The sequence below is a fragment of the Pleurodeles waltl genome, chromosome 6 (assembly GCF_031143425.1).
Source record: "Pleurodeles waltl isolate 20211129_DDA chromosome 6, aPleWal1.hap1.20221129, whole genome shotgun sequence".
Lineage (NCBI taxonomy): Eukaryota > Metazoa > Chordata > Amphibia > Caudata > Salamandridae > Pleurodeles > Pleurodeles waltl.
In genome coordinates this window covers 1,064,817,046-1,064,829,234 of record NC_090445.1, presented here as the reverse complement: position 1 = coordinate 1,064,829,234, position 12,189 = coordinate 1,064,817,046, and the positions used below count along the sequence as shown (strand labels likewise).

The following is a 12,189-nucleotide window of genomic DNA, read 5'->3' as shown; positions in this document are numbered from 1 at the left end:
CTTCTTGTCATCTCAATTAGTGAGGTGTAGAACCAAGAAATCATCTTCCGACCTATAGCCATCGTGTATAATGTCTGCATCATTAGATGCATTGGGAGCTTAGCAGCATCTATATTCCAATGCCGTTTGAGGGCAAGCAGTGCTCTTCCATAGAGCATGAACTGCCCTCTAGGGAGGTCCCGTTCATCGACTATTGTTTGGAAACTCAGTATGCTGTTGAGGAAACGATCCCCTATCGTGTCAAACATCAGTTCGTTCCAGCTCTGCATGACCCGGTGTGTTAAATTGCCCTTCTGTGCTGGTAATCCCTTTAAGGGTACTGCAAGCGCATATGGTATTACCAGTCGTGCCTAACGGACACGTCGCTTTAGAAATTCTGACGCTGTTCTAACCATTAATGGAAGGTCTCCCTTCACTTTCGAAGGTGTGAACTTAGATGCTTGCATGCCCCCCCCCCCCCCCCCCTCCCCGCATATGTGTGTGTGTGTACAGGCGCCTTCACTAATGTGGTACTCCTCCAGAAACAATGTGAGCCATTGCAGGGGGACCACCAAATAGTGACCACTAAAGTCTGGAGACCCCAAAACACCATGTAACCTTTATTACTGTTTTACCTATTTCTTTCGAAATGCACTACATACCTGTTTTTCTCGGGAAACCTATCAATACTTTCTCAGAAAGGTGGTGTTAAATAAACTGGGGGCGCAAGGGAAGGGGGATTGTTGATATGAAGTGTTCAATTTCTGGTCTTTACGTCTCATTTGCTTTAACGTTTTTCTTTTTCTTTTTGGCTACTTGGGGTTATCTGGTTGTGGTAGGAATGGGTCTCAAGTAACATATAACAGAAAAATATGATACGATAAATGGATATTACTTCCGAATGCATTTTCACTTGGTACCACAAGTTCAATGACACATAAAAAAGCGTTTAGGATGCATCGACTCTGCCCATTTTCAATCCCAAGTGTCAATCGTGTTGAAAACACTTTAAAGGGAGTCAAGAATACTTGTCCATTTAAAAAAAACATAAGTCAATACAGTTCGGCGTGTACCTGCAAACTGAATTTACAAATAAGATTTTCACTCAAATATGCACCCGCAAAAATCATTGTTGAAACCACGTCGAGCAAATCATGCAGCAAGCGCCAACACAGTCCGTAACATTCTTGTGTTTTAAAGCCCAATAAAAAGTGCGCTCGAGAGCGAGGCTTGAGACGCACTGTCCGAGTAGTTCTGAGCCAAGGCACTGACTGTATGGTAGAACTATCTAGAATCTGTGTTGTCACTTCCTGTGGAATTTTCCCGGGGAACTTGAGTGCGCAGTGTGGTACCAGACGTGGGCGGGGCAGGCGCTTCATAATAAAAAGGAGGGAGCCAGGCGGGGCCGTGCAGAGTGGATGCAGTCGAAGCCTTGTGCGATTTTCTGAAATTATTATTTCCAGGAGCTGCAGTTATCCTTCGGTACGCCTAGAGGACATCACCTGAACGTGCTGAAATAAAGAACCGATCACATTGTTGTGAATAGTATTAGATTTAAAGAATTCGGCGCTTTTGGTGCTGTTCGTACAGGTAAGTCTTCGTGTGGCGCAGTACCTCTTTGTCGCCCCTTGAGCTATAAAGGAGGCAATAAAAATGGGTGTTGGTTTCGAGGGGTGTTGGGGATGGGTAGAATAAGTCCTGGTTGAACGTATCTCCATGTCGGTGACAGGTGGATGGAAGACTTAGGTGCAACATACGGGTGTACGCCCGCAAGGGTAGAGAAGGGAGTCCGCTTCAATTGGCGTGATTTATGAGACATACGGATTTACTTGTACTAGATCACGGGCGGTGGGGACTAGGTCCAGGTAGGGGTAATGACCGTAGTGGGAGGGCACGTAGTCCCCCCCCCCCCACCTCGAGAGAGTAAGTTAATAGCAGTTCCGCTTTTCTCTCGTGATTAGATTAGGATCTTGAGGGGTCAGTATGGAGTTCTTGAGCAGTAACTGGTTATAGTTCTTATTCAGGTATGTTGGTGATAGGTGGAAGGTGTGGTTCAGTTCTCCTAAAGCCCTATGTGCCGCTGTGGCATGATAAAGGTGATGCTTGGGGCCATATGTACGAACACATTTTCCCATAGACAGAATGGGCAAAACTGCTTGCTAGATCTGACCCTTGATTCCCTCAGAAGCGTCGGCGTCAATGCCTTCCTCTCACTGCTACGTTAGTAGCCTTGTTTAATGGCAGTGTGCGAACAACTCTTGGGAGGAGACATGTGCCAGTGCCACCACACGCCCCTCCCAGGTGCGCTGCTGTGAGAGCCGCCTGTGGTGGCGTGGGACGGTACAGCTTGTTCTGTTGCCCAGGATGCTGGCACTGACTCAGTACAAAGAAGGTGGGGGCAGGAGGAGCGATCGAGGAGAGCTGACCCCCACCCCCCCTTGTGTTCTACCAGAACGGCATGTAGGCGGGCTCGAGCGAGGCTGTGAGGATTACTTCCCTTGTCTAAATACATTAGTTTCGAACATCGCTTTGCGTTATAAATCGGCACACATCATTGACATCGGGGCTTTTTGGTGCCCTATCCCGTCCTGGGACTGTGTCACCTGAATCCATAATCGGATACATCTCTATAAACGTACATCTATCAACTGAAACCAGCATGATGACAGCTACAACCTGTAACGTACAGACTGTGACCTTTGTTCACGCAGTGCAATTTTGCAAGCCCGTGCACCTGTACAGGCGGGGATTGCGGCGTGTCCTGCTACATGGTCAATTTAATGTTACTACTCAAACTAACTCTACGGCGCCCATAAACAGCATTACTTCACACCTGTAGTCATCACGAACGACCAATATATGTATTCCGCATCCTCTTAAATAGTCGACCGGCGGGGAACGGTCGACTAGAGCACGCTTTTTTTGGGGCATTTGTCGTGTAATCTTACCCGAGCACGAATGCTTTTAAGTAAGAAATCGCAAGGTATGCAGTGTATTACGTTGCGGTGACGGTATGAACGTGTGCCGTATTGTCCGTTACTGGACGAAAAAATGTCTTGCAAATCCCAGGTTTTTCCCCAAATAACGAGACTTTACTTCAACATCAAAAAACTTATATTTATTTGGACTGTCGCGATTTATTATGTTCAAGGCTAGTAGTGTGCCTATAAATAAGCCTTCAATATTCGTTGACAGTAATTTGTCGTTTTTTTTTTTTAAGAGTACTCCAAAACCCGCTAGAATGTGGCCAAATGAAAAAAGGCTTAAAACCCAATGTGTACGTTAGGAGTATAGCGTTGCATTTGCATTGTTAAAATGTAATCTACTGAACCCGACAGCATCTTTCCAATCATTTGTTTCAGTGATTTTTTTTTTCTGTTTTATTTATCCTTTTGCCTTTCCTGAAGCCTAAAGATCATCAACATGACATTTTGCGTAGAACGAATTTCTGACATGCCTTGAGATAGTTTATATTTCCAATTATAATGCCAGGGCAGAACATGCAGGGGCTTGATAAAGTTCGAATGGCTCAGAAGTTCTTTCTGACCCTACCCCGATAGCATTCCCATTACTTGATCTTTTATAACGTGAGCCACCCTGTACTCCATAGGCAGTAGTACCTCGCCTTTCCTCAAATAGGTATTAGTAAACAAGTTAATTGAAATACAACGATCAGCTTGATACGTTTTTCTAGGCATTGTGTTAATGGGCCATCATTTTGGTTGCATCTTTTTTCCCCAATCAAGTTTGACTACCAAATTGGCCGCAAAAAGTAGATACCATATCGTTTTCATACCAGTATTGTGAGAAGGACACGATGACTCCAGTACTTTGGGAGATTACCTAGGAATAGACAATTCGGGGTCTGCTCAGGCTTATTCAGTTCTGAATTGACTTGTTCCTATGAGGCTGCCTCTCAAATCCACTTCAACCTGTACCTATTTCTTTTTTTAACATGATAACACAAAATAATGAAGTGTAGCTGGTATGCCCCTCTTCCTTAACTTACGCTGCAGTTCCGATCAGTCCGGTGTCAAAGGCTGGATAAAAGTTGAGGGAGCAGCTAAATAATTGTCCTTTCCTCTGTCGTCCGCTACCCAATATCCCTCAAAGCAAAGCAGTGGTCCAACAACCCTGTTATTATATAAACTTTGTAAAAAATGGGCCAGCTCGACCTCCATTATATATAGGGGCTTGATCAGTCCCCAGCCAAAATTCGCTAACATCCTTTATTTATAACCCACTTAAAGAAAGGACATAGCTGTTCACTACAAAAAGTGGACAAGTGACATAATATTGCAGCAAGGCTTGTACCTTGGTCACCGTTTCTTCTCGGACTCGTACCCGGCATTATTTTAATAATCACCCAAGTCCAGCAAACTTATCTTGTTCATAGCCCTAACTTAATGGGCGGTGGGGATGGGGTTTTCTTGTAGACATTGGTTAAATATTGTGCCCAAACGCCATTGCTCTAGGGCAATGGAGAATAGGTAAATTCTCCTCCAACCTACTGTCAGATTCATTGGTTTCCATCAAACTAACAACATTTCTATATTCTTAACACTCCTTACTGGCTGTATTAACAGCCCCCACTGATTTCCAACTTTTTACTGTACATTTTACTGGACCACTCCATGTCTCCGACCTACTGTTTAGTTGGAACTCCATAAAGTGCACTAGCACTTTAATAATAGCAAGGGCGGATTCTCTGTGGGCCATTCACTTTCTCCAGTTGTAATATCTTTAATATACCCACTCTGTATACATATAAGCCAAAAGTGTATAGTGGTCACTAACTAACTCAACCAGTTTTAAAATTTGGTGGTCAAACCACTCAACAGATACAAAATGTGATCAAATTGTAATGACGCTGTTTCAGGCCTGCACTAAAGATAATGTGTTCCTCTTTGTGACTAACACAAATTGTACATTCCTTACGCAAATATATACAAGAGCCGATATTCGGGTACCTAATCAGTTCCACATCTAAGTGAAGCTTTGTTACGTGGCTCTCATCCAGGCTCGGTTCCAGGAATTTATATCTGGATGGGCCGAGGGGGCGTTTGGGTGGGTCAATGTGTGCCCAATATTAGACTATTCTGGAGGTAGCCTACAACCTGGGCTCTGGTGCCACTGCACCTGCTGCATCATTGGAAGGTAAACCCCTGTCTACTTTTCCTCAACTCACACCTCCCCACTACAGCTTGCCTCAGACATGAGCTAAGGTTGCCACTGGGCTGTTTATTTTTTTCGGCTTGCCCAGAGTTTTGTCTCACACAGTAGAAAAATAGGGAACATTATCTAAAGGCGGTATTTTTCTCCCTATCAGTACACAAGTAAAACAGCTATTAAAACAGTCCACTCATAAGATGTGTTCTTTATTTCTCGTTGACACAAGTGTGAAAAATCACATTTGCTGACATGGAGGAATCGCTTAAACAGTTGATTTCTATGTGGCCTCTTTTGCTGTTACTGGGAGGGGCCAAGGTCATGTTTGAGTGGGCCTGGCTCACGCCAGAACCGGGCCTGCTCCCATCTTAAAAAAAAAAAAAGTCACGCCTCCTCAAGATTAATTCCCAAGCTTGACACTGTCAAAGGTCTGTATAACTTAAGACTGATTGAACAGATTGAAATCTCAAGTTCATTTTCTCTTCTTAAACGTGTAAAATATAACGTTTAGTGGTGGCCTTTGGGCGAAATTTGCAATGATATTTCAGCTTTTTACCATGTTGTGGAGTAAGGTTCTTGTTCTTAAAGGAGTTTTGAGCGCGGAACCTGGGATTGTCCTGGACAATAGTATGGTCCTACATCTACAGGGACACATCAAGCTCCCTCTACATAGAGGCAGTGTACTGTCCTTTTTACAGGTTCCAGCTTGCATCGTGGTGCTAGCACATTACCATAATCCTAGTGTGAGAAGGGTTTTTTGTCATTGGAGTGGTGCCCAAATAGCCCACTCTTATGTAGCTGCCTGCTACAAGCTGACCCAGATTCTTGTGCTAACATCCCAAGCGCTAAGTGTGTGTATGTTTGGTCTGTGTTAGACCCTCATAGGTGCCTGAGTGAACCAGAGAGGAGGCCAGTGGTTTTCATTTTGTAAGCCTATGATTTGTTCATGTGCACAAATTGGAGGTGCCTACTTTCCCAGGTAGTGGAAGTGTATTGTTGACACGAGACTGGAGGGAGCGCAGCTACAAACTGTATTGTGGAAAGAGGGCATAGGCTCCTCTTAGAAATTCAACAAGGTCCTTTTGCTGCAGAGGGCTCCTGGTTAGTCTCCCTGGGCCAGATGTTCAAAGGGATCTAGCATTTGTTAACGAGCTGAATCGCAATTTCGGTCCAGTAAGAAATAAGTGACACTTCGATATGTACAGAGGCATTTAGGAAATTGCAAAATGCGATTTCTACCCAGTAGAAATTGCATTTTTCGATTCCCTAAATAGGAAATCGCGAATCAGGATTTCCTAAACAGGAAATAACAAATAGTGATTTCCTATTGCAATTTCCTAAGCACATACACAAAGCATTTCCTAAATGTGAAATTGGCATTCAGGAAATGCTATTGTTGTACATTCCATTTTGCGTTTCCTAAATAGCGATTTGTTAGGAGTTGCTATTTAGGAAATGAAAATAAGAATTTAGTACATCTGGTCCCCTGATATTCGTTAGATGATGGGAGTAATGTACAGGAATGCAGTCCCTGTTGTTCAGTGTGAATGTCCTTCAGTAGAAGTCAGGCTTTTGTTTATTCTCCTTATCACTGTCAGGTGTGGTTATTGTTAGATAGGAGATGACTGCTGTGAGGTGCATCATGTTGGATCATTTCATTGGTCCGTAACATGTAGTCTGGGGACCCCGGGGGTTTGCAAATACTACCTAGGGGGGCGCAACTGTTTAGAAAATTAAATAGAAAAAGAAAGCTTATAGAAATACATAATGAACGTGTAAAACTGATTTTTAAAATTATGTATATGTGAAGGTGTTTGACATTGGAGATTACAAATTAAGTCAGTGTATTCGGATTTGATTAGGGGGAGCAATGCAAGTGCATCAAACAGAATATAGCGTTGACTGGCCTCAATTGAATATAGAAAAACTCTACCCTTTCTATTAAATTTTTGTTTTGTTAATATTTTTTGTAAATTCAATAAAATATAACATAGTTTGTGTGTATTTGTTTGATTGCTTGTTCCTGGAATTCTTTTGTGTATTGTTTTGCAGTTTCCATCATCGAAAAAAGTTTAGATAGGGGGTCCCTCGAACCCAGTAATGATTCTTTTGGTTTGGGGGGGCGGGAGGAGGTACCCAGTTTCAGTAATGATTTCATGTGGTCCACAGAAGTCAAAGGTTTAGAATCATTGCTCTAGAGTCTAGAGTAAGGCAGACCTGAAAGACAGCCTGATAGGGGCAAATGAAAGTGAAGCTAGAGGATACACATTTGCTGTCTGCTGTACCCGTATAGCAGGAGCTGTTGACCCACTCGTTCTAGTTCAAATTTCTCTCTAAGGAGGGAGTTCTCCAAAGTGTGTCCAGACGACTGAACATGAGGGAAGGAGACAAATCAACCCTGCAAGAGGAATCCGTTGCCAGTATGGGTAAGAGCAGTTAAGCTTGATGCTGTGGGTGTAGCTTGACTGGTATGCTTCTAGCTCAACTAGTCGCTAAAGCAGTTTCCACAGCACTGCTTTAGTATGCCTGAGAGGATCGTGCTTTCGAGACCAAGGGCCAGATGTACGAAAGGATTTTACCCATTCTGTGTCTATGGGAAAATCCTTTCGTACATCTGGCCCCTAGTCTCGAAATCTTGGAACTTGCCAAATTGTACCCGAAGAGATACTGCAATCGCAGCCCGTGGGGCTTGCCCCAAGAGAGCCAGAGCTGTGTGTGCTGAAGAGACCAATGCCTAGTCCGCGGAATTGCCAGTGTGCGTGAATGACTTTGTTATGACTAGAGTCTGTGGCTCTTACTCATTTGAATGAGCAGGCTGCGCTGCTATCAGTGAAGCTACTGCCTCAAGGCACTAGACCACTGTGTGCTCAAGTAACGGGCTGACTTGAAGTGCACCTGATCAGGCTACGGTACTGCTGAACTTTGAAGTCCCTTGACAGCCCAACTCTTCTCATCTAGGAATGAAAACGGACTCCAGTGCCGCCTCCAGCACCCGCAGGCCTAGCGACCTGCACTGCTAAACTCAACAATTCATACAGGTGGAGGAGGTCCTGCCAAGACGTGCAGGACCCGCTCAACAAACAGCCAGTGCTTTGTTAGCAGAAGATGCCTCTGGACACTCTTGCGCAGCCCTGCGTCTGCTTCCCCTACAGATGAGGTGGTCTGACTAATCTGTGGCTAGTATGTCTTTCAGACCACATGGAGGACCAAGACTGAAGTTTAGTAGGCCGGATCAAGACCGACTGACTCCTGTTTGGTGACCTATGAAGACTTGGAAGCAGACTGCACAATGCTGCTTAAAAGGTGATATGGGGAGGGTAATGCTGCACCTGTGCCTAAGACCTACACCAGGATGGAGGGGAAAGAAGTAAAGAGGGGTCATCCTCCCCAAAGAACAAGAACTGTTCCTCATGCTCTTAAGTACCCAACCTTGTGTAGTGTAGTATTGTGTTTTTTAAAATATTATTGGACCATTTTCTATTTTCCCCATGTTATGGGTGCCGTTCAGACATATTTCCTTATATTCATAGTAATAGTAATCTCAGCATTTATAGTATTTAAAGCTGTAGTACACTACTTTCTTTTATACTCTTACTTCCATAACCCCTACCCCCCACCTCTTAATTTTGGCCTCAGCCAAACCATATTCCTCAAAGTGAAAAGTATTAATATGAGAATTTCAAAAGGTGAGGATGTCAAACTATCCTTGAATGTACGTGGAATAAACATTGTCAACACGTTTTCAAACTTGCCTCCCTTCCTTTAGAAATGCAGAGTTGTATTCTGCCTGTCTTTCACACTAAATCTGACAATTAAACAGCCAATGAAATGCAAAGTATGTTATAAGCAATACACGTGAGGCAGGTATTTTCTAAATAAATGGCCAGATTCCTACATATCTATAGTGTGTGTACACACACACAAACACTACGCCCTCCCAGGACCTCACCAGTAATAGGTTCCGCTTCCCCCCTCCTCCCCCTTCCCCTCGTATAACTTATAAAGATAGCAAGACCAATCAACTGGAAACTAGTCCCACTTGATACAGATGCAGGAGCAATATGACTTGGTGCAATAAAGATTAACGGTGAGTAATCCAGGCATCATCCTTCTCCATTCCACCTCATCTCATGAGTCCTACGCATTAGTTCAGAGAACAATATTTGCACAACAAACATCCAGAATAATGAGCTTCTAAGCAGTTGAAACGTAATCCATAGCAATCGCCAATGACTGAAAGGAAGCATGACACGTATTTATGGTGTAAAATAAAAGTATACGGGGATACCAAAGTAGCAGAATCATAGATGTGTGATGTGGATACACCTTTACATTAATTCCTGAAGTCTGCCATTCACCCCCCCCCACCCCCTCCACCACCCCAAAAAGACATTGGACTAGTAACTCCCAGAACCACTAAAAGTGTAGCAATTGGTGATAAATTGTAGCCTCCAATTGTTGATTTGAAAGTCTTCTCCTCTGAAGGGCACAGGGTGTAGATAACTGAGCACCCTACTTAAGGAATGCTTTACAACAAGTCATATTCATCCAGCTGCACAGCCTGCTTCTGGGGAAACACATTCCTCTCTGGCCAGAAGTCTCCAGTCATTGTGAGCAGTACAATAGCATTTGAACAAGTGAAAACCTGATATGAGCTTGGGCTTTAAATTTGGGTAAGGCTTCAACACTAATACCCGAATGAGAAAATATAAATATAGCACCAAACACCTAGCTGAAGTTATGACATCATAATGTAAAAGGAACACCCTCAAATGGAATATTCTTCTACCCCTGAAGAACCAGTTAATGATCCCATAAAGGCAACACAGGCCTGACGTTTGGGGTATGCCAGTCCAAAGCTCCTCATCAGATGAGTCTTGGCCTTGAGGATATAATAAAGATGTGGCCAAAACATGCAAAGGTTCACAAACCAGGCGAGAAGAATTCACGCCGCACACCAAGAGCAGAAAGCCTTCCAATGTTGCACATATGCCTGAAGTGATGTGCACAGAGAAAATCGTAAGGCCCGGGTGGCAATTGAGACTGGGAAATTGCTTTTTGGTTCCAACTGTTGTCAGTCGAATAATGGAACCAAGATGTATAAGACCTCAATGGAACCGTCAGAATGACAGGACTGCACCCTCTTAATCTTGTGGAGACCCCAGGGAAGTGGATGGAAAAGGTGGGAATGCAAATGACAATAACTGGGCAAGTAAAAGGACAATCCATTCCCTACTGGAAGCAAATCACATCCGTTTACCCATTCTGGTCTCTTGAATTGCTGAAAGGCCTTCAGCAGAGGTGCATCAATAATGAAAACACTTGACATACGGGGTTGGCCTGCACACTTTCTGGATTCTGGTGTAGATAGACCATTAAATAAGTGCAGGGGGATTTCTGCACATTTCATCAGAGCAAGGGAAGTAATGGAAGATTTGGTGCTCTTGCCCTTTACTCCCTCAGCCTGCTGCTGTATGATTGTCATTTTATTGTCCATCCAAACAAACTACCTTCCTGTGATGCAGAAAAAATAACTGCATTGCAGTCAAAATAACATTTAGCTTCCTTCAACTTGACAACATATCAGCATCTTGGGATTGTCAACCTATCCTGAGCCAGTGCAGTTACCTAGGGTGACATTCCAGCCCCTGTTGCTGGCATTCATTGTAGGGACCGCGGAAGTCTGAGGCCGAAAGTTGCTTCTTCTTCCTACCTCCTTCAGTGATAAACCTCCTCCATTACCCTTGTGTGGGACTCTGAGAGAAGGAGGAACCTTCAGGAATTGATAGTAGTCCCAGGATGCTGCATCATCAGTGTTTAAGGTTGTACTTAATCTTCTGCTTATAATGCAGTCAACCCAAGCCACCACAAAGCTGTATGCCGCCGTAGATTCTTGAGACCTCATCCATTGATGGGATGGAGTCTTCTCCAGAGACTAGCCTTCTTCAGACCCAGAACAACCCCAAGGTAAGAAATCAGCTTCAGTATTAGCATGTGGAAGAAATGCATGGCAGGAGAGGTGGTGAATATGGCTCCCAAGAACTCCCTTACATGGCATAGTAAACGTTTGGACTTGTTGTTTCAGGATCCAGCCAGAAGCACACTGCAGGTTAGAGATGCAACATGAGCAACCAGTCATCGAGGTTTGGATGCTACCGAATCCCTTTCACATGCCGGAGACTCACCAAAGGGGCTAATAACTTTGTGAATATCCTCTGTGCCAACCTTCAACCCAATGCACAGTACTCAAACCTGGCAAACTGGAAGTGTGAGTGAATTGCAAACCTCAAGAACCTGATGCCTCGAATGGTTCGGTACACGGAAATAGAAGTGCTACAGAACAATGGAAGTCACTTGGGGCAACTTCAGGCATGATCTGTTAAGACATCATTCGAAGAGTCACATTTCTGATGAAAACATTTGGACCCTTCGTATTGGTAATTGGAAAATCTCACCCAGGCGTGGGCACTAGAAAGATTGGAGTACATGCCCAAACACCACTCCTCCATTTGGTGCTACAATGATTACTTTCTTGGCTAGCAAGTCTGACACCCCTTATGCAGTCTTACCTTATTGGTCTGCCGGCCAAGATATTCATTGGTTTCCTGAATCCAGATTAAAACACCAAAGCTCTTTATGGCATAATCTTAATTGACCACTTCAGCATCTAGGTGGCTGAAACAAACTCCTCCCAAACTTTAACAAATGTAGATCGATGACCCTTTGTTCCCGCCCCCCCCACCGCCCACTCTACCTCGCTGTCTGGTGATGCAGGCTTATCCTTCAGGCGGAAGGAAAAGAGAACTTTGACGATCTGGTAAGATTTCCTTCTGCATCACCTGAATCCAAAAGAGAGTCCTTCTCTGGGAGAAGAGTGGACTGCACCTTTCGAGCTATAACATCTAGTGGATAAAGCCAGAGGCCTCAGGACAAGAAAAGGAAGCAAGAGTACTAAACACCGAGGCTCTCCCCCATCCCCTCAAGTTCTTATCCAACATTTTCTGATCCCACTGACCTTTGATCCCATTCTTCCTTTGTCAA

General features: G+C 44.0%; 1 protein-coding gene across 9 annotated transcripts in view; it reads left to right on the top strand.

The window, feature by feature from the left end:
• Positions 1-1,356: 1,356 nt before the first annotated feature.
• The window catches only part of TMEM269 (transmembrane protein 269), a 160,628-nt gene continuing 149,795 nt past the window's right edge, over positions 1,357-12,189 (top strand). For 5 of the 9 annotated variants that reach the window (XM_069240051.1, XM_069240048.1, XM_069240047.1 and 2 more), the window contains exon 1: positions 1,389-1,569. The gene's annotated coding sequence lies outside the window, so the exon portion shown is untranslated. Of the gene's footprint in view, positions 1,570-12,189 lie in introns of all 9 variants that reach the window. The other 4 variants (XM_069240046.1, XM_069240053.1, XM_069240054.1 and 1 more) reach the window with 3 other exon arrangements.